The sequence below is a fragment of the Brachyhypopomus gauderio genome, unplaced genomic scaffold (assembly GCF_052324685.1).
Source record: "Brachyhypopomus gauderio isolate BG-103 unplaced genomic scaffold, BGAUD_0.2 sc44, whole genome shotgun sequence".
Lineage (NCBI taxonomy): Eukaryota > Metazoa > Chordata > Actinopteri > Gymnotiformes > Hypopomidae > Brachyhypopomus > Brachyhypopomus gauderio.
In genome coordinates, this window is record NW_027506870.1 from 2,580,672 (window position 1) to 2,607,171 (window position 26,500).

The following is a 26,500-nucleotide window of genomic DNA, read 5'->3' on the forward strand; positions in this document are numbered from 1 at the left end:
AGAGGTTACATTCACTATCAGGGGATGCCCAAAACATGCCGCAAGTGTGGTGAAATGGGGCATTTAGCTGAAGCATGTACCCAGAAAGTTTGTGGTAAATGTAGAGAAATAGGGCACTCTTTTCATGAGTGCCCAAATGGCAGAAAGTGCAACCTCTGTGGGGAAAATACCCACCTCTTCAGAGATTGCCCACTCTCCTTTGCCAACAAATTAAAAAGGGCAAAGATGGCGGAAGACAAAATGGAGGAAAACAAAATGGCTGAAAAGCAGCATGGTCAAGAGGTAAGTGAGGAAGCCGGGGAAGAAGGGGCGGGGCCAGAGGTTTTGGCGGGAAGGGGAGCCTCTCAGTTTCAGGAGGATGACATCCCTGAAGCTAGGGGGAGCTCACACTCAGAACAGCTGGAGAAAAGCAAGGAAGAAGAAAGGGTGGAGGAAGTTGGGGAAGAAACTGATCCACCCGAAATGCAGACAGACTCAGAGGTAAGCTCATTGGGGTTAGAGGGAGAATTGGAAGCTTCGCTCCCATGTGCACAGATAACAAAAAGGCCGGCTGAGTCTCCTCTAGCAGATAACATAGAGAAAAAGCAGAGACCGGCAGTGGACGAGGATACCCCTCCTTCAGAGAGGTCCAATCCCTGCTGGCCAGGTAGCTCACCAAATGAGGTATCCTTTTTACACTTACCACCTAGAGGAAGAGCATCGACCCCCAACCGAAATGAGGTTGAAGACATTCCAGTCCTGGATTTCTTTCACCCTGGCAGGAGAAAAATGGAAGTGGTTTTAGGAATTGATTTAGACTAGTTTTAATGGATTTTATTGGTTTGAAATGTTTCTAGTTTCGTTTGCTTTTAGGTCAGCCAAGAATGTTGTGGTTTTACCTCCTTTTAAACGTGCTCATGTCTCTCACAATCGCCACCATTAATGTGAGGAGTGTGAGAGCACCTTCGAGAGCACAGAGCATTCTGACTTTTTTAGGAACAGTGACAGCCGACATTATTTTATTACAAGAATGTGCAATCCCCTTTTTGAAATCATACAGAGACTGGGAGCAGCGCTGGGCTGCGGGTCCCTCTCTCTGGAGTGGGTCGCACTACAACAAGTCAGATGGTGTTGCTATTCTAATAAATAACCCCAGACTTGTGGTGAAGGACTGCACTGTGGTGAGTGATGGGCGGGCCATTTTAGCTAATTTGCATTTTTTAGGGAGGGATTTTAAAGTCTTAAATGTGTATGGTTTTAATGAGAAAGAGGAAAGATATGGTTTGCTGGAGGATTTGCAGCCCCACATGCTGGGGAGAGATCCGATAGTAGTGGGCGGGGGATTTTAATTGTGTTTTAACTAAGAAAGATAGGAGAAATGTGGGAGAGAGTTTTAAACTAGACAAAACATCGGGAAGATTGGCAAATCTGATAACTGATTTTAATTTAGTGGACTGTTACAGGACCATGCATCCACGGGAGGAGGGCTTCACCTGGTCGAGTGGTGATGGTTCCCGGGCCTCCAGAATTGACTACATCCTCACACGTGACTGCCCACCATCAGATGCTAGATTGATCCCCATGTTTTTCTCAGACCACGCCTTACTGTCTTGCACCCTTTCTTTCCCCACAGATGTGACGATAGGGGGAGGGCTGTGGAAGCTGAACTGCTCCCTGCTGCAGGATGAAGGGGTGAGAGACGAATACAGGGAGCAGTACAGACTTTGGCAGTCCCTCCAAGACCTGTACGATTCACGTGCACAGTGGTGGGAGATGGTAAAGGGAAGGACCAAGACGTTTTTTAAAAGGGTGGGAACTTTTAAAAAGAAAAAACAGAAAAGGCGCATGATGGGGCTGCAAAGAAGGTTACAGAGGTATTTTAATCTGGTAAACCAAGGGTTTGATTTTAATGAGGAAATAAAACAGGTGAGAGAAGAAATGAGACTTTTAATGGAGGAGGTAAGCAAAAGACATATAATGACTTGTAAAGAACAGGAACTAGAAGAAGGGGAAAAATGCACAAGATATTTTTTCAAGAAAACAGTGGGCGCGGGGAGGAGGGGTTACTAAATTACAAGATGGAGACAAAATAATGAATACAAATCATGGGATTATGGGGGCGGTGGAAAGGTTTTATGAAAACTTATATGGTGCAAAGAAAACACATAAAACAACAATGGAAGAAGTGACCAATTTATTGGAAAATAAAATTAAAGATGATGAACTTTTAACTACAGATTTTACAACAGAGGAACTACAAAATGTTTTGAAAGGTTTTAAAACAGGGAAGTCCCCGGGAGAGGATGGGCTCCCCGTGGAGTTTTACAAAACCTTTTGGGACATTTTAGTAGGGGACCTTTTATGTATTTTTACAGACTTCCAGACTTGTGACTTTTTACCTGACAGTTTTAGGTCAGGGATAGTGACTCTGCTGCACAAAAAAGGGGAAAAATCAGAGATCAGCAATTGGAGGCCTATCACACTTTTAAACGTAGATTGTAAGCTTTTTAGCAGAATTTTAGCAAGACGAATGTCATTGGTTTTAGAAGACGTGATTCACCCAGATCAAGCTTGCGCAGTGCCGGGGCGGAGGATCACGGACAACTTGATCCTGATCCGTGACTCCATCTGTTATGTGAGAGACAGAAACATTCGGTTATTAGCATTAAATTTAGATTTCGAAAAAGCTTTTGATCGGGTCTCACACCAGTACCTGTTTCAGGTACTGCAAAAGATGGGGTTCCCGGGGAGGTTTATAGCATGGGTGGGCCTGTTGTACAACGACATCAATAGCAGAATTTTGGTAAATGGGCACCTCTCCAAGGCGATCACTATTCGCTCAGGAGTACGGCAGGGTTGTCCCTTATCCCCGCTCTTGTTCGTCACATGCATGGAACCACTGGCGCAAATCTTGAGAAGGGACCAATGGATCAATGGACTGACTCTACCAGGGGGACTGACGGTGAAATGTTCATTATACATGGATGACGTGACAGTTTTATGCACAGACATGGTGTCGGCCCAGAGGACCCTAGAGGTAACAGAATGGTTTGGGAGGGCCTCTGGAGCCAAACTGAACCGAAACAAGACTGAGGCACAGCTCTTTGGACCATGGACGAACGCACCAACTGTTTTAGGGGTAAATTTTAAAGAAACAAATATTAGGATTTTAGGGGTGAAATTTGACCGGGCAGGAGGAGGGAGTGGAAATTGGACAACAACCTTAGGGAAAGTTAGACAGAGACTTGGACTATGGGGACTACGACAGTTGACTTTGGAAGGGAAAATTTTAGTAATAAAAGCAGTGATTTTACCTTTGCTTTTATTACTGTGTTCTGTTTTTAGTCCTCCAAGGAGCTTTCTTTTAGGTTTGGATCGAGCGATCTTTTACTTCCTGTGGGGGTCCAAGTGGGAGCGCCTGAGGAGAGAAACAGTGAAGAAGAGGCCTGAAAACGGAGGGAAAGGGCTCCCAGACCCCCACCTGTTTTTAGGCAGCAAGTTTGTTGCAGCACATATAGCATACGCAACATCACCATCCAGGACCAAGACAGCCATTATGGCCCGGTTCTGGATGGGGTCTTATCTGCAAACAATAGGCATTTTAAAACCAGATTTGAGAACACCAGTATCTTTTAAACTGCCACACGAATACCCTTTTATTAAGAAATTTTTAAAAAAGTATGATTTGGAAAAATGTACAGTACAAGAACTCACTAATGCCAAAACTCTGGTCTCCCTTGTTCAGGACCGCGAGGAGGTGAGCAGAGTGGTGGGGATGACGACGGCGGAGGCTCGGAGAGTGTGGGCGAACGCGGCCCACCCGGCCCTCCGGAACAAACAGAAGGACCTTACCTGGATGGTGGCCCATGAAGTCCTCCCGGTCCGGGCGGTGATGCACTCCCGGGGCATGGGGGCAACGGCAGTGTGCCCACGGCCAGGCTGCGGCCAGCCTGAGACCGTGCGGCACGTCCTTTGGGAGTGCAGCGTGGCCAGGGACCTGTGGGCCGCGATCGGCCCCCTGGAATGCCCAAGCCTGCCAGCAGGGGAGGTCCACCCGCAAAGTTACCGGTTAGCGGTGAACGGGGTGGGCCAGGGTGTAGAAAAGTTACCATCCAAAGAATTCGAGGCACTCTGGCTCACCCTTACAAGCGTGACGGCCGCACTGTGGACCTCCCGCAACCTGCTGGTGGGGAAGCGCGTCACGGTGCCCCTCCACGCGATGACAAGGATGGTAACTACAACGCTGCAGGTGGCGCCGGGCGTCGCCATTTGGAGGAGGGGGCCGAGGTCACACGCAGGGAGGTCCCTGCCACCACTGACCGGGGCTCCCGCCGACGTTTCCTGAGGGGACACGGATGCCTGAAAGGAGACAGCGGGCACAGGGGAGGACTTCCTCTGGAGACGCACAGGAAGGGGCCTCGACGGAGGGCGGGAGGAGCTGCGGATGCACGCACCTCGGCCTCCCGGCTGGGTTCATCTCTGCCTTCCTCTCTCCTTGTGGTCCTGGACGAGGGGGAGCAGGGTTTGCAATATATCTGAAAAGGACAATACACAAAGTAGTGAATTTGATGTTGAAAAGGTTTTATATTAAACTGTTTTGGACTTTTAAGGGCTTTTAAAATGCGTCTATAATAAAACCTTTTATGTACTATTTTAACAGATGCAAGGATGTGGCTTTTAAAAGAGAAAAGATTGTAAAAATGGTTTTAAAAAATGCATGACTATTGTGTCTTTTAACCATCGTTTTATCTAAATGTGTATGCTGCCTTTTAACATAAATGTGACATTGTATTTATTGGTGTAGACTCAATAAACATTGTCAAAAAAAAAAAAAAAAATCTGTTCTTATCAGTTTAATATCTGATACGTCCTCTATATGAGGACTTCATATTAAATGGATTTTTAGAACAGGGAGGCGAAACAGGGGCTTGCCCCGTTCGCCCCACGCATCGACCTGGTATTGCAGTACCTCCAGGAACGGTGCACCTTCCTAAACGTGTGGAAAAGAAAGAGTTTGTTGCTGGTTGTATGGTATGATCAGCCTGTTTATTTTAATGAATTTGTAATGTGTGTGTGTGTGTGTGTGTGTGTGTGTGTGTGTAAATATATAAATATGTGTAGTGTGTATATATATATATATATATATATATATATATATATATATATATATATATATATATATATATATGTATGTATATATCTTTATTTTTACATTTGTTGGTTGATTTGTCTGTCTGTCTGTCTGTCTGTCTCTGTCTGTCTGTCTGTGTGAATAAATAAAACAAAGCAGCCAAAAGCGCTCACTCCTTAAAAAAAACCAGAATAAGTAAGAATGAAGGGGAGTGAGTGGTCTCTGTCTCTCTCACTGCCTTGTCAGCTGGTCACAAATGCAGTGCGAGCGGAGGCCACTCCCCTTTTGGCGGTTTGCAGTTTTCCCTCCGTTTTTGTTCTTTTTTTTTTTTTTTTTTTTTTTTTTTTGAGATTGTTACTGTTTTTTCCCCTCTCTCTCTCTCTCTCTCTCTCTCTCTCTCTCTCTCTCTCTCTCTCTCTCTCTCTCTCCATTATAGCCTGCCAGCCCTGCCTGCCTGCCTGCCTGATGTTGCCAACAAGCCACAGCCCCGCAGGCTCCTCCCTTGTTACCGCGAACAAACGAGCTAGGCTTTAGGTTGGCGTAGCGGGACGCCTGAGCCTACATGGCTATAGCTCGGGTTTCTCTTCATTCACGCACAAATCTTTCGCCTTTTACTAAAGATTTCCGTGGAGGGGAACGTCAAAGAGTCAAATTGATTTTTTGGAGCGCTCTGCCTCCGGGCAGGGCCGCAACAATCTGTACAATGAGAATGTGTATAAACGTAGGGGTGGGCGTGGCACGAAGGGAAGGGTGAGCGTACGTACGGCTGGAAGGAAGGAAGGGCGCTGTCTCCGCGGAGGGGAGGCCTGTGCCGGCGAGGCCGGCGCCCAGGCCAGCGCCCATTTCAGGTTATCGCTTCTCGGCCTTTTGGCTAAGATCAAGGGGCGGAGACAGCGATCGACTCTTTGGAGATACCTGACTGCAGCCTATCAGTGGCGGCGGCCATTTTCTTTCAGAGAGTACAATTGTAAGGGAGAAAGTGGTGGAAAATTAATCAAACTTTTGTTCTTTTTTTTTTTTTTTTGAATTGTCTAGGTGCATTTTGGAGTGGAGAACATCTTGCAAGGAGGGTGCTGTGGTGGACGGTTTGTAGGCGCCCAGTGTCTGGGTTTCGGCGGCCAACAAAGGTAAGTGCTGTTTTTTTTTCTTTTGTGGGTCCTGTATCGGCTGTGGAGTTAGCTGCCAGCTGCTAGCTTTTAAACTAGAGGTGCCTCCATCATGTCGGCTGCTAGAGTCGGTGTGAGGAGGCACCATAGTGTCCGCTTCCGATACATGGGCTCAGAGGAAAATCTAGGAGAACTATCTAGATTGGACTTTTCTAGAAAACTAATTCAGAGATGCTTGGGGTTTAAGGCCACGGATTTAAATTGTATTTTAGCACTGCCTGGTAACAGAGGATATGACGTTAGTTTTAGGACAGCAGCAGGGCTGCAGGACTTTTGGCAAAGATATGAGAAACACAGAGACCAGTTTGCCTTGTTCATAGTAGAAAAACTAACTGTCAACCCACAGAAATTGGTATATGTCAGAATGTTCAATGAAACGGTCACAGGAGAGGATATAGGTACCTGGCTGGGCAGGTATTGTATAGTTAAAACTCCGCCTAGTAAGGTAATGGACGAAGACGGCATATGGACATGCTCTTGGAAAGCGTCGGTACAATTGAAGCTAGAGCCAACAGGGTACTTGGGTCTGCAGCACATACCGTCCATGATAGCCTTGGGGGAAAATAGGGGCTATATCTTCTATCAGGGAATGCCCAAACTGTGCCGGAAGTGTGGAGAGTTTGGGCATTTAGCAGAAGCTTGTCAGGTAACTGTGTGCAAAAAGTGTAGGGAAGTGGGCCACGTCTTTGAAAATTGTCCTAATGGAAGGAAATGCAACCTGTGTGGGGAAGATAACCACCTTTTTAGAGAGTGTCCGTTATCGTTTGCGAATAAAGTTAAAGCTAAAATGGCAGAGGAACAAACACACAAAACAAAAATGGCCGACATGCAGCATGGTGAGCAGGCAGGAAAGAAGAATGGGGAAGAAGGGGCGGGGCCGAGTGAAGGGGCGGGGCCGAGTGAAGGGGCGGGGCCAAGTGAAGGGGCGGGACCGAGTGAAGGGGCGGGGCCGAGTGAAGGGGCGGGGCCGAGTGAAGGGGCGGGGCCAAGTGAAGGGGCGGGGCCAAGTGAAGGGGCGGGGCCAAGTGAAGGGGCGGGGCCAAGTGAAGGGGCGGGGCCAAGTGAAGGGGTGGGACCAAGTGAAATGGTGGGTAAACGGAAGAGGGGGGCCAGAGGGACTAGAGAGAAAGGGGCAAGAGGGAGGGTAGGGGGCGGAGTACAGGTGGAAGCACCGCCCCCTGGGTTACAAGACTTGCAAGATTTGGAAAGCATACTTGAGGAATGTATAGGTACCATTACAAGCAGGGTGGAGGTGCAACCTGTGAGTGGAAGAGAGGAAGAAAAACGGAAGAGGGAGGCAGGAGTTTTTAGAGAAAGAAGGGAAAGGGGGAGGGAAGTGGGTGGAGTGGAAGCACCGCCCGCAGTACAACAAGATTTAGAAACCATAAATGAGGAACATGTAGCGAACCCAGAAGGTGAGGTGGAAGTGAGTTTTAAAAATAGAAGGGAAGGGATGGAAAACAGAAAAGGAGAACTGGCAATGACGACAGTCTCGGAGGAGAGTGGAGAATCATCCACTTCCCTACCTGATGGTCAGACAGCCAAAAAATTGGCGGTATCTCTAGAGCCAGAGGACGCTCAAGAAGTCCGACAGGAAGCGCTGAGCTCCTTATCGGATGATGTACAGCGTCGGTGGCCAGAGACCTCCCCCAATGCAATTGCCTTCGCCCACATACGACTCAAGGCTTCCACACCCAGGCGTAGGCGCGGGGTGGAGCTAGAAGAAATGAGAGAAGACTACTTAGGTGAAGCGCAAATGGGTGCAGAGCCACTAGGTGAACCCCCATTAAGCTCCACGAGATGGATTAAAGAAGAAAGGGTGTCTGAAGAAGTGATGTGGATTCCTCACTCTTCATGATGCGAGGACAAAATAAAAATATGAGACATTGTAAAATGCATATTATAGGTGGTAGAGCATACACATCCTTTTATAAAATGTATGAATGCATTATTTATGTTTTTAACATGCATACAGACCTATTGGTTTTAGCGAAATGCGGCAGTTTTGTGGTTTGGTCCTCCTTGGCGTTGCCAGTCGTGTCTCAGCCTCTGTACATGCCCGTCAGAATCTCCATCTGAAAAGCAAGAAGAACACACCATTATTAATCATGGGAAATAGTCTTACCTTGTGGGTTACTTTACTCAACATCATTATGACACTTACCATATCCACAATCAATGTAAGAAGCATTAGATCGCTGCTAAGAGCTGAAAACATTTTACAGTTTTTAAGTAAAGAGAAGGCTGATATTATTTTACTACAGGAATGTGCCTTACCATATATGAAATCATACAGGCAGTGGGAAGAAAAGTGGCGGGTGGGGCAATCAGTATGGAGTGGCTCAAATGCAAACAAGGCAGATGGAGTGGCCATTTTAGTGAAAAACCCTGACCTAATCATACAAGAGGTGACCATTATACAAGAAGGGCGAATCATGCTAATGGTTTTAAGTTTTTTAGGCACAGTTTTTAAGGTCTTAAACATATATGGTTTTACAGAAAAACATGAGAGACATGAACAGCTAGAAACATTACAGATGCATTTAGTAGGGAATATGCCGCTAATAGTGGGAGGGGATTTTAACTGCATATTAGAGGAAACAGGAAGACTGAGAAAAGGGACAGACGTTAAATTGGATAAAACATCACGGTGTTTAAAGGGGATTTTAACTGATTTTAAATTGGTAGACAGTTTTAAAAGTACAAGGCCACGCGATCCCGGGTTTACATGGAGAAGCCCGGATGGCACTAGGGCTTCCCGAATTGATTATGTTTTCATAAGAGGGTGTAAGGTTATGGAGGCATCAATAACACCTGTCTTTTTCTCTGACCATGCTCTTTTGAGGAGTGCACTCACACTAGGGGATGGTGGGTTAAGAGGGACGGGCACATGGAAACTAAATTGCACAGCTTTGGCAGAGAAGACAGTACAGGCAGAGTTTAGAGAAGAATATGAGTCTTGGAAGTCACTACAAGACCTGTGTGATACAAAGTTAGAATGGTGGATTATGGTGAAACAAAAAGCGGCAGAGTTTTTCCAAAGAGTGGGGCGACGCCAAAAAGCAAAGGAACGCCGGCAAATGGCTGGCTTACAAAAGCGCCTCCAGCGATATTTTAACCTGGTTAATAATGGGCACGATTTTAGCATGGAAATAGAAGAAGTGAAGAAGGAAATGCGTGAGTTGGCAACGGCACAAAGCAAAGGGATTATTTTAAGGGCAAAGGCAGAAAAGCTTGAATCTGATGAGAAATGTACTAGATTCTTTTTTAAGCGGGTGATGGAAAAAAACACACCTCTAACGGAGTTACACACGGACAATGGTAAAAAGATAAGCGGAATGGAAAACATAATGACAGCAGTGGAGGATTTTTATACAAATCTATATGCCGCTGAGCCAATAAATTATAATGTAATGAGAGAAGTGTTAGGTAAGATGACATCGCGAATTGCAAATGCAGACACGTTAGTGAAGGACATCACAGAATTGGAGCTAGATAATAGCATGAAAAGCTTTAAAGCTGGCAAAACGCCGGGAGCAGACGGATTGCCATGCGAATTTTATAGGACATTCTGGGATATTTTAAAACAGGACATTTTAGAGGTATTTAGAGAACTGGACAACTTAACTGAACTGCCAAGGGCTTTCACAGAGGGTCTTGTAACGCTTTTATTTAAGAAAGGGGATAGAAAAAATTTGAAAAACTGGAGACCGATCACTCTTTTAAATGTGGATCTTAAACTTTTTAGCAAAATTTTAGCATTACGCATGTCTACTGTTTTAAAGGATTTTATTCACCCAGACCAGGCGTGTGCAGTACCAGGAAGGAGGATCACCGATGGCCTAATACTGATCAGAGACACCATCTGTCATGCGAGGGACAGACAAATGAGGCTCATAGTGTTAAATCTGGATTTCGAAAAAGCGTTTGATCGGGTCTCGCACCAGTACCTGTTACAGGTACTGCAAAAAGTGGGCTTTCCTGGGAGGCTGATAAAATGGGTGGGATTACTGTACAACGACATAACTAGCAGGATTATGGTAAACGGGAGACCATCAAAAGCGATAAATTTAAATCGCGGTGTCCGTCAGGGCTGCCCGTTATCCTCCTTGCTGTATGTTGCCTGCATCGAACCACTCGCACAGATCTTAAGACAAGATGCCTGGATAAAAGGCATGCATATACCGGGAGGGGAGGGACAGGAATCACGATGTGTGCTTTACATGGATGATGTAAACGTACTATGTACAAACACACACTCTGTACAAAGGGTATTTGAACTGACTGATTGGTTTGGCAAAGCTTCAGGGGCGAAATTGAACAGGAGTAAATCTATAGCAAAGATGTTTGGGCCATGGGGGAAGGAAAAATTGCAGGGTGTGGAAGTACATGTGCAGCGGGCAGACATCAAGATCCTTGGGGTATACTTTGATGAGGAGGTCAAGGGGACAGGCAATTGGGCCGGACTTTTAAGTAAGGCCAGACAAAAGCTGGGCCTGTGGTCCCTCCGACATTTGACATGGGAAGGGAAAATATTGATCATAAAAGCAGTGATTCTACCCTTGTTTTTACTAACATCTGCTGTTTTTATGCCTCCGAGAGCAGTGATCTTAGCAATGGAACGTGCCATGTTTTACTTCTTATGGGGATCCAAATGGGAACGTCTAAGAAGAGAAGTGGTGAAACGAAGACCGGAGAATGGTGGGAAAGGGGTGCCTGATTTTTATCTGTTTTTAGGTAGCTGCTTCATAGCCACACATTTTAAGTATGCAACAAGCGAGAGCAAAACTGGAGCATGGGTAAAATTCCATCTGGGAACATACCTACGCCGCTTGAAATTGGTTAATGTAGACCTGCGAACACCTGTGAGCTTTAATTTGGTAAAGTGCTATGCTTTTATCCCACGCTTCATGCAAAACTTCAAACTGGAAGGGGAAGCCAGACAAGTACTGACTAACCACAAAGCCATCCTATCTTGTGTACAGGGACGGGAGCCGGTGCTGCGGGTCCAGGGACTCGGGGAGGCCGAGTCCAGGGTGGTGTGGCGCAATGCCGCACACCCTGCTCTCCTCAACGCCCACAAGGACCTGTCATGGATGGCTGCCCATGAGATCCTCCCGGCGAGGGCCGTGATGCACTCCCGAGGCATGGCCAGGAACCCCATCTGCCCGCGGCCCGGGTGTGGCGCGCCCGAGACCGTGAGGCACGCGCTCTGGGAGTGCAGCGCAGCCCGAGATCTCTGGTCAATAACCGGCACCCTGTGGTGCCCGAGCCTGCCAGCAGGTGCGGACCCCATGCTGGATTACTGGAAAGCAGTAAACGGGGTGGGCTGGGGCCGACACGTGACACCAGCCGTGTTTGAGATGCTCTGGCCCACCTTAAACAGCATTAAAGACGCCATCTGGGCCGCAAGGAACCTGCTGGTGGGGAAGCGGTTGGAGCTGCCACTCCGGGGCAAAAAGACACTGGTGGAAGCCCGACAGCGAACGTATGCAGCCCGCCGCCATTCGGAGGGGGGTGCCGGGACCAGCTAGGGAAGATCAAGGGCTGCCACGGTCCTCGCTGCTTGCCGACGCACCCCAGACCACTTGGAGGAGCAGCGAGCCATGGTTTAAGAGGATCTCCGCTGGGCGGCCAGGGGGCAGGCCCAGGGACGGGAGAGTGGGCGGAGACTCGCGGGGCCGGCGTCCCGTCCCCTCCCCCTTTAGGAATGGCATTTGCATCTTATGTTTTCTGTTGGGCTTACTGCAAAGCATGCATGGGGGGTAAATGTGTATACATAACCTCAGGATGGGGAAGGCCACATGGAGCGTGGGATGAGTGTACAGCAAGGCAGATAAATGCATATGTAGGCAAATGGAAAACATGCCCATTGTATATATATGACTCTTTTATTGTTTTTATTATACCTTTTATTGTAATATATTATACGCAATGGTCACGCACCCCCTTCAACACACAATCAACACACAAGAAACACAACTCAGAAGAAATGTTCCTTTATTGTAAAATTCAATGACATGCATGAATTGTATTCAGTTGTGAAATGAATCTTGCTTGTAACCTGTGACAATAACCAATAAAAAAAAAAAAAAAAAAATCTGTTCTTATCAGTTTAATATCTGATACGTCCTCTATATGAGGACTTCATATTAAATGGATTTTTAGAACAGGGAGGCGAAACAGGGGCTTGCCCCGTTCGCCCCACGCATCGACCTGGTATTGCAGTACCTCCAGGAACGGTGCACCTTCCTAAACGTGTGGAAAAGAAAGAGTTTGTTGCTGGTTGTATGGTATGATCAGCCTGTTTATTTTAATGAATTTGTAATGTGTGTGTGTGTGTGTGTGTGTGTGTGTGTGTGTAAATATATAAATATGTGTAGTGTGTATATATATATATATATATATATATATATATATATATATATATATATATATATATATGTATGTATATATCTTTATTTTTACATTTGTTGGTTGATTTGTCTGTCTGTCTGTCTGTCTGTCTCTGTCTGTCTGTCTGTGTGAATAAATAAAACAAAGCAGCCAAAAGCGCTCACTCCTTAAAAAAAACCAGAATAAGTAAGAATGAAGGGGAGTGAGTGGTCTCTGTCTCTCTCACTGCCTTGTCAGCTGGTCACAAATGCAGTGCGAGCGGAGGCCACTCCCCTTTTGGCGGTTTGCAGTTTTCCCTCCGTTTTTGTTCTTTTTTTTTTTTTTTTTTTTTTTTTTTGAGATTGTTACTGTTTTTTCCCCTTCTCTCTCTCTCTCTCTCTCTCTCTCTCTCTCTCTCTCTCTCTCTCTCTCTCTCTCTCTCTCTCTCCATTATAGCCTGCCAGCCCTGCCTGCCTGCCTGCCTGATGTTGCCAACAAGCCACAGCCCCGCAGGCTCCTCCCTTGTTACCGCGAACAAACGAGCTAGGCTTTAGGTTGGCGTAGCGGGACGCCTGAGCCTACATGGCTATAGCTCGGGTTTCTCTTCATTCACGCACAAATCTTTCGCCTTTTACTAAAGATTTCCGTGGAGGGGAACGTCAAAGAGTCAAATTGATTTTTTGGAGCGCTCTGCCTCCGGGCAGGGCCGCAACAATCTGTACAATGAGAATGTGTATAAACGTAGGGGTGGGCGTGGCACGAAGGGAAGGGTGAGCGTACGTACGGCTGGAAGGAAGGAAGGGCGCTGTCTCCGCGGAGGGGAGGCCTGTGCCGGCGAGGCCGGCGCCCAGGCCAGCGCCCATTTCAGGTTATCGCTTCTCGGCCTTTTGGCTAAGATCAAGAGGTCGGGACTGGGATCGACTTTCAGGGCAGGAGGCGCTTTGGCGGCGAAAAGCTCTGGAAGGGAAATTTTTTCTACACGGTTTCGTGTGACTGCTGGATAAAGAGGTCAAAGTACAAGGTAAGTAAATTTTAGAACTTTTTTAGGAGACTCTTATTTTAGGGACTGTCTAATTTAGTTCTTAATTTGCTTTTAGACTTGGTTTGATCCCTTTTACAGCCCTTTTACTTTTTTTACCTTTTTAGTTATTTATTGGAGGAATTTTTAGTGTGTTGTCTGTAAATTCCAAGTGGTGGTGCCTCCACCATGTCGGCTCCTCGGGCCGGTGTGAGGAGGCACCACAGTGTCCGACTTTTATTTAAAGAAGTAGAGGGGAAGCTTCTTGGGATGTCGAGGTTGGACTTCTCAAGGAAGCTTCTCCAGGGTGCTCTCGGCTTTTCTGTCTCTGATTTGAACTGTTTGATTTCACTACCAGGAAATAAGGGTTTTGATGTAAGCTTCTGCACAACACACCAGTTACAGGACTTTTGGCATAGATATGAAACGGTTAAAGACCAGTTCTCCATGTTCACAGTGGAAAAGCTTTCTGATAATTCACACAAAGTGGTGATTGTTAGAATGTTCAATGAAACTGTGACTGGAGAAGACATTAGGACATGGCTGGCCAGATTTTGCACGGTAAAAAGCCCACCTATGAAAGTGGTAGACGAGGACGGTGTATGGACAGGCTCTTGGAGAGTCCCCATACAACAGTGGGAAGACCCAGAAGGATATCTGGGTCTTAGACATCTACCCTCTATGATAGTGTTGGGTGAAAACCGGGGCTACATTTTTTATCAGGGGATGCCAAAACTGTGCCGAAAATGTGGTCGTATGGGACATTTAGCCGAGGCATGCCAAGAAGTTGTATGTAAAAAGTGTAGAGAAATTGGGCACTCCTTCGAGGAGTGCCCAAATGGGAGATTGTGTAATCTGTGTGGTGCCAATAACCATCTGTTTAGAGATTGTCCCAGGTCCTATGCAAACAAAATGAAGGCAGCCAAGATGGCCGCCGACATGAAGGAGAAAATGGCCGCCTGGCAGCATGGTCAGAAGGCAAGGCAGCAGGAGGAGGAAGAAGGGGCGGGGCCAAGTGGAATGGCGGGAAAATCAACCAACCAGCAGGCCCCCGCCCCCAGCCAGGAGACCGAGGCAAAAGACCGGGATCAGGAAGAGGAAAAAGGAGAGAAGGAGGGACAAACAAGTGGAAAGGAAGAGACAGGAGTTGGAAAAGACAAAGAATGTGTAATGGAGACGGTGCTAGAAGAGGAAGAAGGGGTAAGTACACAAACAGGGAAGAGGCCGGCAGGGTCTCCTCTGGTGGACATGGTGGAGAAGAAACATCGAATGGAGCAAGACGTAACCGGGTCCTCAGAGGGGAACAGGACGTGGCCAGAAGGGTCACCAAATGGGGTATCTTTCCTAGAAATAAGGTTAAGAACACCCACACCCAAAATAGTACCACCGGAGGATTCCATAATTGAGGACACACCACCTTTCTCACCTCTCTCCCCCTTCCCCTTCCCTTCTCCACCTCCCCCTACCCCACCCCCACCCCCCCTCCCAGGGGGGCAGGAAGAGACAGAGGAGGAGGTGTCCATGGTTTAAATTTTTAAGATTTAAGAAATAATTAAGATTCAAAGTAATATAAGAATGTTTGTACATCCCCCTTTTAAATATGTGCTCATGTCTCTCACAATTGCCACCATAAATGTGAGAAGTGTGAAGGCACCCCTAAGAGCACAGAGTATTTTAACATTTTTAGAAACTGTAAATGCTGATGTGATTTTATTACAAGAGTGTGCGATCCCCTTTCGGAAATCTTACAGAGAGTGGGAGCAGCGCTGGGCTGCGGGTCCCTCCCTCTGGAGCGGGTCGCACTACAATAAGGCTGATGGTGTTGCTATTTTAATCAGAAACTCCAGGATTGTGGTGAAGGGCTGCACCGTGGTGAGGGATGGGCGGGCCCTTTTAGCTAATTTGCATTTTTTAGGGAGGGATTTTAAGGTTTTAAATGTGTATGGTTTTAATGAAAAAGAAGAGAGATTTGAATTGTTTGGGGATTTGCAGCCCCACATGCTGGGGAGGGCTCCTTTAATAGTGGGCGGGGATTTTAACTGTGTTTTAACTAGTAAAGACAGAAAAAACGTGGGAGATGGTTTTAAATTAGATAAAACGTCTGGGAGGTTGACCAACCTGAAAGTGGATTTTAAATTAGTCGACTGTTACCGGACCATGCATCCACAGGAGGAGGGCTTCACCTGGTCGAGTGGTGATGGCTCCCGGGCCTCCAGAATTGACTACATTTTTACACGTGACTGCCCGCCATCAGATGCTAGATTGATCCCCATGTTTTTTTCAGACCACGCCTTACTGTCTTGCACCCTTTCTTTCCCCACAGATGTGACGATAGGGGGAGGGCTGTGGAAGCTAAACTGCTCCCTGCTGCAGGATGAAAGGGTGAGAGACGAATACAGGGAGCAGTACAGGCTTTGGCAGTCCCTCCAAGACCTGTACGATTCACGTGCACAGTGGTGGGAGATGGTAAAGGGAAGGACCAAGACTTTTTTTAAAAGGGTGGGAACTTTTAAAAAGAAAAAACAGAAAAGGCGCATGATGGGGCTGCAAAGAAGATTACAGAGGTATTTCAATCTGGTAAATCAAGGTTTTGATTTTTAAGGAGGAAATAAAACAGGTAAGAGACGAAATGAGACTTTTAATGGAGGAGGTAAGCAAAAGATATATAATGACCTGTAAGGAACAGGAACTAGAAGAGGGGGAAAAATGTACAAGATATTTTTTTAAGAAAACTATGGCACGGGGTGGTGGGATGACTGAAGTGAAAGATGGGAACAAAATAATGAATACAAATCATGAGATCATGGGGGTGGTAGAAAGGTTTTATGAAGACCTATATGGTGAAAAACAAACACACAACGCAACAATGGAAGAAGTGACAAATTTATTGGAAAATACAATAAAAGATGGTGAAATTTTAATTACAGATTTTACGACAGAAGAGCTACAAAATGTTTTAAAAGGTTTTAAAACAGGGAAGTCCCCGGGAGAGGATGGGCTCCCCGTGGAGTTTTATAGAACCTTTTGGGACATTTTAGTAGGGGACCTTTTATGTATGTTTACAGACTTCCAGACTTCTGACGTTTTACCTGACAGTTTTAGGTCAGGGATAGTGACTCTGCTACACAAAAAAGGGGAAAAATCAGAGATCAGAAATTGGAGACCTATCACACTTTTAAACGTTGATTGTAAGCTTTTTAGCAGACTTTTAGCAAGACGGATGTCACTGGTTTTAGAAGACGTGATTCACCCAGATCAAGCTTGCGCAGTGCCGGGGCGGAGGATCATGGACAACTTGATCCTGATCCGTGACTCCATCTGTTATGTGAGAGACAGAAACATTCGGTTATTAACATTAAATTTAGATTTTGAAAAAGCTTTTGATCGGGTCTCACACCAGTACCTGTTTCAGGTGCTGCAAAAGATGGGGTTCCCAGGGAGGTTCATAGCATGGGTGGGCCTGTTGTATAAAGATATCAACAGCAGAATCATGGTAAATGGGCATCTCTCTAAGGCAATTACTATCTGCTCAGGAGTACGGCAGGGTTGCCCTTTATCCCCGCTCCTGTTCGTTACATGTATAGAACCACTAGCGCAAATCTTGAGAAGGGATCAATGGATCAGTGGACTGACATTGCCAGGTGGACTGACGGTGACATGTTCCTTATATATGGACGATGTGACAGTTTTATGCACAGACATGGTGTCGGCCCAGAGGACCCTAGAGGTAACAGAATGGTTCGGGAGGGCCTCTGGAGCCAAACTGAACCGAGACAAGACTGAGGCACAGTTTTTTGGACCATGGACGAACGCACCAACTGTTTTAGGGGTAAATTTTAAAGAAACAAACATCAAGATTTTAGGACTGAAATTTGACAAGACAGGGGGTGGGAGTGGAAACTGGACAGAGATATTAGGGAAAGTTAGACAGAGACTTGGACTATGGGGACTACGACATTTGACTTTGGAAGGGAAAATTTTAGTAATAAAAGCAGTGATTTTACCTTTGCTTTTATTACTGTGTTCTGTTTTTAGTCCTCCAAGGAGCTTTCTTTTAGGTTTGGATCGGGCGATCTTTTACTTCCTGTGGGGGTCCAAGTGGGAGCGCCTGAGGAGAGAAACAGTGAAGAAGAGGCCTGAAAACGGAGGGAAAGGGCTCCCAGACCCCCACCTGTTTTTAGGCAGCAAGTTTGTTGCAGCACATATAGCATACGCAACATCACCATCCAGGACCAAGACAGCCATTATGGCCCGGTTCTGGATGGGGTCTTATCTGCAAACAATAGGCATTTTAAAACCAGATTTGAGAACACCAGTATCTTTTAAACTGCCACACGAATACCTTTTTATTAAGAAATTTTTAAAAAAGTATGATTTGGAAAAATGTACAGTACAAGGACTCACTAATGCCAAAACTCTGGTCTCCCTTGTTCAGGACCGCGAGGAGGTGAGCAGAGTGGTGGGGATGACGACGGCGGAGGCTCGGAGAGTGTGGGCGAACGCGGCCCACCCGGCCCTCCGGAACAAACAGAAGGACCTTACCTGGATGGTGGCCCATGAAGTCCTCCCGGTCCGGGCGGTGATGCACTCCCGGGGCATGGGGGCAACGGCAGTGTGCCCACGGCCAGGCTGCGGCCAGCCTGAGACCGTGCGGCACGTCCTTTGGGAGTGCAGCGTGGCCAGGGACCTGTGGGCCGCGATCGGCCCCCTGGAATGCCCAAGCCTGCCAGCAGGGGAGGTCCACCCGCAAAGTTACCGGTTAGCGGTGAACGGGGTGGGCCAGGGTGTAGAAAAGTTACCATCCAAAGAATTCGAGGCACTCTGGCTCACCCTTACAAGCGTGACGGCCGCACTGTGGACCTCCCGCAACCTGCTGGTGGGGAAGCGCGTCACGGTGCCCCTCCACGCGATGACAAGGATGGTAACTACAACGCTGCAGGTGGCGCCGGGCGTCGCCATTTGGAGGAGGGGGCCGAGGTCACACGCAGGGAGGTCCCTGCCACCACTGACCGGGGCTCCCGCCGACGTTTCCTGAGGGGACACGGATGCCTGAAAGGAGATAGCGGGCACAGGGGAGGACTTCCTCTGGAGACGCACAGGAAGGGGCCTCGACGGAGGGCGGGAGGAGCTGCGGATGCACGCACCTCGGCCTCCCGGCTGGGTTCATCCCTGCCTTCCTCTCTCCTTGTGGTCCTGGACGAGGGGGAGCAGGGTTTGCAATATATCTGAAAAGGACAATACACAAAGTAGTGAATTTGATGTTGAAAAGGTTTTATATTAAACTGTTTTGGACTTTTAAGGGCTTTAAAATGCGTCTATAATACAACCTTTTATGTACTATTTTAACAGATGCAAGGATGTGGCTTTTAAAAGAGAAAAGATTGTAAAAATGGTTTTAAAATGCATGACTATTGTGTCTTTTAACCATCTTTTTATCTAATGTGTATGCTGCTTTTTAGCATAAAAGTGACGTTGTATTTATTGGTGTAAAGTATCAATAAACATTGTCAAAAAAAAAAAAAAAAAATCTGTTCTTATCAGTTTAATATCTGATACGTCCTCTATATGAGGACTTCATATTAAATGGATTTTTAGAACAGGGAGGCGAAACAGGGGCTTGCCCCGTTCGCCCCACGCATCGACCTGGTATTGCAGTACCTCCAGGAACGGTGCACCTTCCTAAACGTGTGGAAAAGAAAGAGTTTGTTGCTGGTTGTATGGTATGATCAGCCTGTTTATTTTAATGAATTTGTAATATGTGTGTGTGTGTGTGTGTGTGTGTGTGTGTGTGTGTGTGTGTGTGTGTGTGTATGTGTATATATATATATATATATATATATATATATATATATATATATATATATATATATATATATATAATATTATATTATAAAACTTTATTTTTACATTTGTTGGTTGATTTGTCTGTCTGTCTGTCTGTCTGTCTGTCTGTCTGTGTGAATAAATAAAACAAAGCAGCCAAAAGCGCTCACTCCTTTAAAAAAAACCAGAATAAGTAAGAATGAAGGGGAGTGAGTGGTCTCTGTCTCTCTCACTGCCTTGTCAGCTGGTCACAAATGCAGTGCGAGCGGAGGCCACTCCCCTTTCGGCGGTTTGCAGTTTTCCCTCCGTTTTTGTTTTTTTTTTTTTTTTTTTTTTTTTTTTGAGATTGTTACTGTTTTTTCCCCTCCCCTCTCTCTCTCTCTCTCTCTCTCTCTCTCTCTCTCTCTCCCTCCATTATAGCCTGCCAGCCCTGCCTGCCTGCCTGCCTGCCTGATGTTGCCAACAAGCCACAGCCCCGCAGGCTCCTCCCTTGTTACCGCGAACAAACGAGCTAGGCTTTAGGTTGGCGTAGCGGGACGCCTGAGCCTACATGGCTATAGCTCGGGTTTCTCTTCATTCACGCACAAATCTTTCGCCTTTTACTAAAGATTTCCGTGGAGGGGAACGTCAAAGAGTCAAATTGATTTTTTGGAGCGCTCTGCCTCCGGGCAGGGCCGCAACAATCTGTACAATGAGAATGTGTATAAACGTAGGGGTGGGCGTGGCACGAAGGGAAGGGTGAGCGTACGTACGGCTGGAAGGAAGGAAGGGCGCTGTCTCCGCGGAGGGGAGGCCTGTGCCGGCGAGGCCGGCGCCCAGGCCAGCGCCCATTTCAGGTTATCGCTTCTCGGCCTTTTGGCTAAGATCAGAAGGTCGGGACTGGGATCGACTCCGGAGCCTTCTTGACTGTAGCCTTGTGGCTTCAGCCGTTTGACTCTGGAGATATATTTTGCATGTGGTGAGGAACAAAGAAAAGGATTGTGGTTAGTAAGGTAAGTGTTGGTATTATTATTATTATTATTTTTGATTGTTATATTAGGAGTTTTATTGTGGTTTAAATTGGTTTTAGTATTCCCTGGTTAACTGTTTTACTGGTATTTTAGTCTCCTTTAGAAAGGTTTAAGGGGTGTGGTGCCTCCCACCATGTCTGCTCCACGAGCAGGCATGAGGAGGCACCACAGTGTGAGGTTCCTGTTTGAAGAAGATGTAAATGGAAAGCTGTTTCACATGTCTAGGTTAGATTTCTCTAGAAATCTAATCCAGACAACCTTACAATTTCACCCAGAAGCTTTAAACTGCCTCATAACTTTGCCCCAAAACAAAGGGTTTGATGTCAGTTTTAGGAATGCAGTGTATTTGAATACTTTTTGGGAAAGGTTTAAGGAAGTACAAGGAAAGTTTGATATGTTTAAGGTTGAAAAATTAACAGATCATGCCAGAAAAACTGTGATTGTGAAGATGTTCAATGAGACAGTATGTTCAGAAGATATATGTGCATGGCTAAGACGGTTTTGTCAAGTTGTAGGTCCACCTGTGAAAGTCGTGGACGAAGATAATATTTGGAACTGTTCATGGAGAATACCCATTAAACAATGGGAGGACGAGACTGGGTACCTAGGGTTGAAACATCTGCCACAGGTAATTGTGTTGGGGGAAAATAGGGGGTACATACATTATCAAGGCATGCCAAAAGTGTGCCGTAAATGTGGGGGAATGGACCATTATGCCGAAGCTTGTACCCAAATTGTGTGCAGTAAGTGTAGAGAAATTGGACACACTTTTCAGGAATGTCCGAATGGTAGGTTGTGTAACCTTTGCGGGGGAAAAAACCATCTCTTTAGAGATTGTCCATATTCTTTCGCAAACAAACTCAAGGCAGCATGGGAAGGGGTAACAAAAATGGCCGAAAAGAAGCATGGTGAAGAACAAGAGAAGGGAGACGGAGAAGAAGGGGCGGAGCCAGAGGTTTTGGCGGGAAACGAGACACATCAGGGGGGCGGGGCAGGCAAGGGGGAAGAAGGGAGGGGCTCACGGGTGGAGCAACCGGAAGAGGCTGAAACAGGAGGGGAGGAACAAGGAGCAAAGGGGGTGGGAGGGGCTACAGGGAGTGAAGAAGGGCGGTCCTCTATTGAGACAATGTCAGAGGTGAGTATACCAGGGTTAGAGAGCAGCTCTGAAGACTCTCTCCCAGGAGCACAAGCATCCAAGAGGCCTGCAGAATCCCCCTTGGTGGAACAATGGGGGAAAAAACAGTTAGATACCTCACTCCCAAGCGCACAAGTGGGGAAGAGACCGGCAGAGTCCCCCTTAATGATGGATGAAAAGAAACAGCGGGCTACAGCAGATAAGGATACCCCTCCTTCAGAGAGGTCTGACCCCTGCTGGCCGGGTGGTTCACCGAACGAGGTATCGTTTTTACACTTACCACCAAGAGGAAGAGCGTCGACTCCTGATCGATCAGGGACAGAAGATATCCCAGTTTTAGACTTTTTTCACCCTGGCAGGAGGAAAATGGAAATGGTTTTAGGAATGGATTTAGACTAGTTTTAATGGATTTTATTGTGTTGAAAGGTTTCTAGTTCCAGTTGCTTTTAGGTCAACCAAGAATGTTGTGGTTTTACCTCCTTTTAAACGTGCTCATGTCTCTCACGATCGCCACCATTAATGTGAGGAGTGTGAGAGCACCTTTGAGAGCACAGAGCATTCTGACTTTTTTAGGAACAGTGACAGCCGATATCATTTTATTACAAGAATGTGCAATCCCCTTCCTGAGATCATACAGAGACTGGGAGCAGCGCTGGGCTGCGGGTCCCTCTCTCTGGAGTGGGTCGCACTACAACAAGTCAGATGGTGTTGCTATCCTAATAAATAACCCTAGACTTGTGGTGAAGGACTGCACTGTGGTGAGTGATGGGCGGGCCATTTTAGCTAATTTGCATTTTTTAGGGAGGGATTTTAAAGTCTTAAACGTGTATGGTTTTAATGAGAAAGAGGAAAGATATGGTTTGCTGGAGGATTTGCAGCCCCACATGCTGGGGAGGGATCCGATAGTAGTGGGTGGGGATTTTAATTGTGTTTTAAGTAAAAAAGATAGGAGAAATGTGGGAGAGAGTTTTAAACTAGACAAAACATCGGGAAGATTGGCAAATTTGATAACTGATTTTAATTTAGTGGACTGTTACAGGACCATGCATCCACGGGAGGAGGGCTTCACCTGGTCGAGTGGTGATGGTTCCCGGGCCTCTAGAATTGACTACATCTTCACACGTGACTGCCCACCATCAGATGCTAGATTGATCCCCATGTTTTTCTCAGACCACGCCTTACTGTCTTGCACCCTTTCTTTCCCCACAGATGTGACGATAGGGGGAGGGCTGTGGAAGCTGAACTGCTCCCTGCTGCAGGATGAAGGGGTGAGAGACGAATACAGGGAGCAGTACAGACTTTGGCAGTCCCTCCAAGACCTGTACGATTCACGTGCACAGTGGTGGGAGATGGTAAAGGGAAGGACCAAGACGTTTTTTAAAAGGGTGGGAACTTTTAAAAAGAAAAAACAGAAAAGGCGCATGATGGGGCTGCAAAGAAGGTTACAGAGGTATTTCAATCTGGTGAACCAAGGGTTTGATTTTAATGAGGAAATAAAACAGGTAAGAGAAGAAATTAGACTTTTAATGGAGGAGGTAAGCAAAAGACATATAATGACTTGTAAAGAACAGGAACTAGAAGAAGGGGAAAAATGCACAAGATATTTTTTCAAGAAAACAGTGGCGCGGGGAGGAGGGGTTACTAAATTACAAGATGGAGACAAAATAATGAATACAAATCATGGGATCATGGGGGTGGTAGAAAGGTTTTATGAAGATTTATATGGTGAAAAGAAAACACACAAAACAACAATGGAAGAAGTGACCAATTTATTGGAAAATAAAATTAAAGATGATGAACTTTTAACTACAGATTTTACGACAGAGGAACTACAAAATGTTTTAAAAGGTTTTAAAACAGGGAAGTCCCCGGGAGAGGATGGGCTCCCCGTGGAGTTTTACAAAACCTTTTGGGACATTTTAGTAGGGGACCTTTTATGTATTTTTACAGACTTCCAGACTTGTGACGTTTTACCTGACAGTTTTAGGTCAGGGATAGTGACTCTGCTGCACAAAAAAGGGGAAAAATCAGAGATCAGCAATTGGAGACCTATCACACTTTTAAACGTCGATTGTAAGCTTTTTAGCAGAATTTTAGCAAGACGAATGTCATTGGTTTTAGAAGACGTGATTCACCCAGATCAAGCTTGCGCAGTGCCGGGGCGGAGGATCACGGACAACTTGATCCTGATCCGTGACTCCATCTGTTATGTGAGAGACAGAAACATTCGGTTATTAGCATTAAATTTAGATTTCGAAAAAGCTTTTGATCGGGTCTCACACCAGTACCTGTTTCAGGTACTGCAAAAGATGGGGTTCCCCGGGAGGTTTATAGCATGGGTGGGCCTGTTGTACAACGACATCAATAGCAGAATTTTGGTAAATGGGCACCTCTCCAAGGCGATCACTATTCGCTCAGGAGTACGGCAGGGTTGTCCCTTATCCCCGCTCTTGTTCGTCACATGCATGGAACCACTGGCGCAAATCTTGAGAAGGGACCAATGGATCAATGGACTGACTCTGCCAGGGGGACTGACGGTGAAATGTTCATTATACATGGACGACGTGACAGTTTTATGCACAGACATGGTGTCGGCCCAGAGGACCCTAGAGGTAACAGAATGGTTTGGGAGGGCCTCTGGAGCCAAACTGAACCGAAACAAGACTGAGGCACAGCTCTTTGGACCATGGACGAACGTACCAACTGTTTTAGGGGTAAATTTTAAAGAAACAAACATCAGGATTTTAGGGGTGAAATTTGACCGGGCAGGAGGAGGGAGCGGAAATTGGACAACAACCTTAGGGAAAGTTAGACAGAGACTTGGACTGTGGGGACTACGACAATTGACTTTAGAAGGGAAAATTTTAGTGATAAAAGCGGTGATTTTACCTTTGCTTTTATTGCTGTGCTCTGTTTTTAGTCCTCCAAGGAGCTTTCTTTTAGGTTTGGATCGGGCGATCTTCTACTTCCTGTGGGGGTCCAAGTGGGAGCGCCTGAGAAGAGAGACAGTAAAGAAGAGACCGGAAAATGGAGGGAAGGGGCTCCCAGACCCCCACCTGTTTTTAGGCAGCAAATTTACAGCAGCACATATAGAGTACGCAACATCCCCATCCAGGACCAAGACAGCCATTATGGCTCGGTTCTGGATGGGGTCCTATCTGCAAACCATAGGCATTTTAAAACCAGATTTAAGAACGCCAGTATCTTTTAAACTGCCACACGAATACCTTTTTATTAAGAAATTTTTAAAAAAGTATGAGTTGGAAAAATGCACTGTTCAAGAAATGACAAATGCTAAAACCCTGGTCTCCCTTGTTCAGGATCGTGAGGAGGTGAGCAGAGTGGTGGGGATGACGACGGCGGAGGCTCGGAGAGTGTGGGCGAACGCGGCCCACCCGGCCCTCCGGAACAAACAGAAGGACCTTACCTGGATGGTGGCCCATGAAGTCCTCCCGGTCCGGGCGGTGATGCACTCCCGGGGCATGGGGGCAACGGCAGTGTGCCCACGGCCAGGCTGCGGCCAGCCTGAGACCGTGCGGCACGTCCTTTGGGAGTGCAGCGTGGCCAGGGACCTGTGGGCCGCGATCGGCCCCCTGGAATGCCCAAGCCTGCCAGCAGGGGAGGTCCACCCGCAAAGTTACCGGTTAGCGGTGAACGGGGTGGGCCAGGGTGTAGAAAAGTTACCATCAAAAGAATTCAAGGCACTCTGGCTCACCCTTACAAGCGTGACGGCCGCACTGTGGACCTCCCGCAACCTGCTGGTGGGGAAGCGCGTCACGGTGCCCCTCCACGCTATGAAAAAGATGGTAACAACAACGCTGCAGGTGGCGCCGGGCGTCGCCATTTGGAGGAGGGGGCCGAGGTCACACGCAGGGGGGTCCCTGCCACCACCGACCGGGGCTCCCGCCGACGTTTCCTGAGGGGACAGGGATGCCTGAAAGGAGACAGCGGGCTCAGGGGAGGACTTCCTCTGGAGACGCACAGGAAGGGACCTCGACGGAGGGCGGGAGGAGCTGCGGATGCACGCACCTCGGCCTCCCGGCTGGGTTCATCTCTGCCTTCCTCTCTCCTTGTGGTCTTGGACGGGGGGGAGCAGGGTTTGCAATACATCTGAAAAGGACAATACACAAAGTAGTGAATTTGACATTGAAAAGGTTTTATGATATTAAACTGTTTTGGACTTTAAGGGCTTTTAAAATGCTTCTATAATAAAACCTTTTATGTACTATTTTAACAGATGCAAGGATGTGGCTTTTAAAAGAGAAAAGATTGTAAAAATGGTTTTAAAATGCATGACCATTGTGTCTTTTAACCATCTTTTTATCTAATGTGTATGCTGCTTCTTTAACATAAAAGTGACGTTGTATTTATTGGTGTAAAGACTCAATAAACATTGTGAAAAAAAAAAAAAAAAATCTGTTCTTATCAGTTTAATATCTGATACGTCCTCTATATGAGGACTTCATATTAAATGGATTTTTAGAACAGGGAGGCGAAACAGGGGCTTGCCCCGTTCGCCCCACGCATCGACCTGGTATTGCAGTACCTCCAGGAACGGTGCACCTTCCTAAACGTGTGGAAAAGAAAGAGTTTGTTGCTGGTTGTATGGTATGATCAGCCTGTTTATTTTAATGAATTTGTAATATGTGTGTGTGTGTGTGTGTGTGTGTGTGTGTATGTATATATATATATATATATATATATATATATATATATATATATATATATATATATATATATATTATAAAACTTTATTTTTACATTTGTTGGTTGATTTGTCTGTCTGTCTCTGTCTGTCTGTCTGTCTGTGTGAATAAATAAAACAAAGCAGCCAAAAGCGCTCACTCCTTTAAAAAAAACCAG

At 46.5% G+C, this 26,500-nt stretch overlaps 4 non-coding genes and 3 pseudogenes across 4 annotated transcripts; all 7 read left to right on the plus strand.

Moving 5' to 3' along the window:
* Window positions 1–4,764: 4,764 nt before the first annotated feature.
* LOC143486591 (U2 spliceosomal RNA) lies at window positions 4,765–4,970 on the plus strand (annotated as a pseudogene).
* Window positions 4,971–5,679: 709 nt separating this feature from the next.
* On the plus strand, window positions 5,680–5,798 carry LOC143486691 (U5 spliceosomal RNA). The gene has a single exon (XR_013123622.1). It is a non-coding gene; the product is annotated as a U5 spliceosomal RNA (small nuclear RNA).
* A 6,530-nt stretch (window positions 5,799–12,328) lies between these two features.
* On the plus strand, window positions 12,329–12,529 carry LOC143486613 (U2 spliceosomal RNA). The gene has a single exon (XR_013123560.1). It is a non-coding gene; the product is annotated as a U2 spliceosomal RNA (small nuclear RNA).
* Window positions 12,530–13,240: 711 nt separating this feature from the next.
* LOC143486692 (U5 spliceosomal RNA) lies at window positions 13,241–13,359 on the plus strand. Its single transcript, XR_013123623.1, has one exon. It is a non-coding gene; the product is annotated as a U5 spliceosomal RNA (small nuclear RNA).
* Window positions 13,360–19,168: 5,809 nt separating this feature from the next.
* LOC143486609 (U2 spliceosomal RNA) lies at window positions 19,169–19,349 on the plus strand (annotated as a pseudogene).
* Window positions 19,350–20,049: 700 nt separating this feature from the next.
* On the plus strand, window positions 20,050–20,168 carry LOC143486693 (U5 spliceosomal RNA). The gene has a single exon (XR_013123624.1). It is a non-coding gene; the product is annotated as a U5 spliceosomal RNA (small nuclear RNA).
* A 5,857-nt stretch (window positions 20,169–26,025) lies between these two features.
* On the plus strand, window positions 26,026–26,205 carry LOC143486614 (U2 spliceosomal RNA; annotated as a pseudogene).
* Window positions 26,206–26,500: the final 295 nt, after the last annotated feature.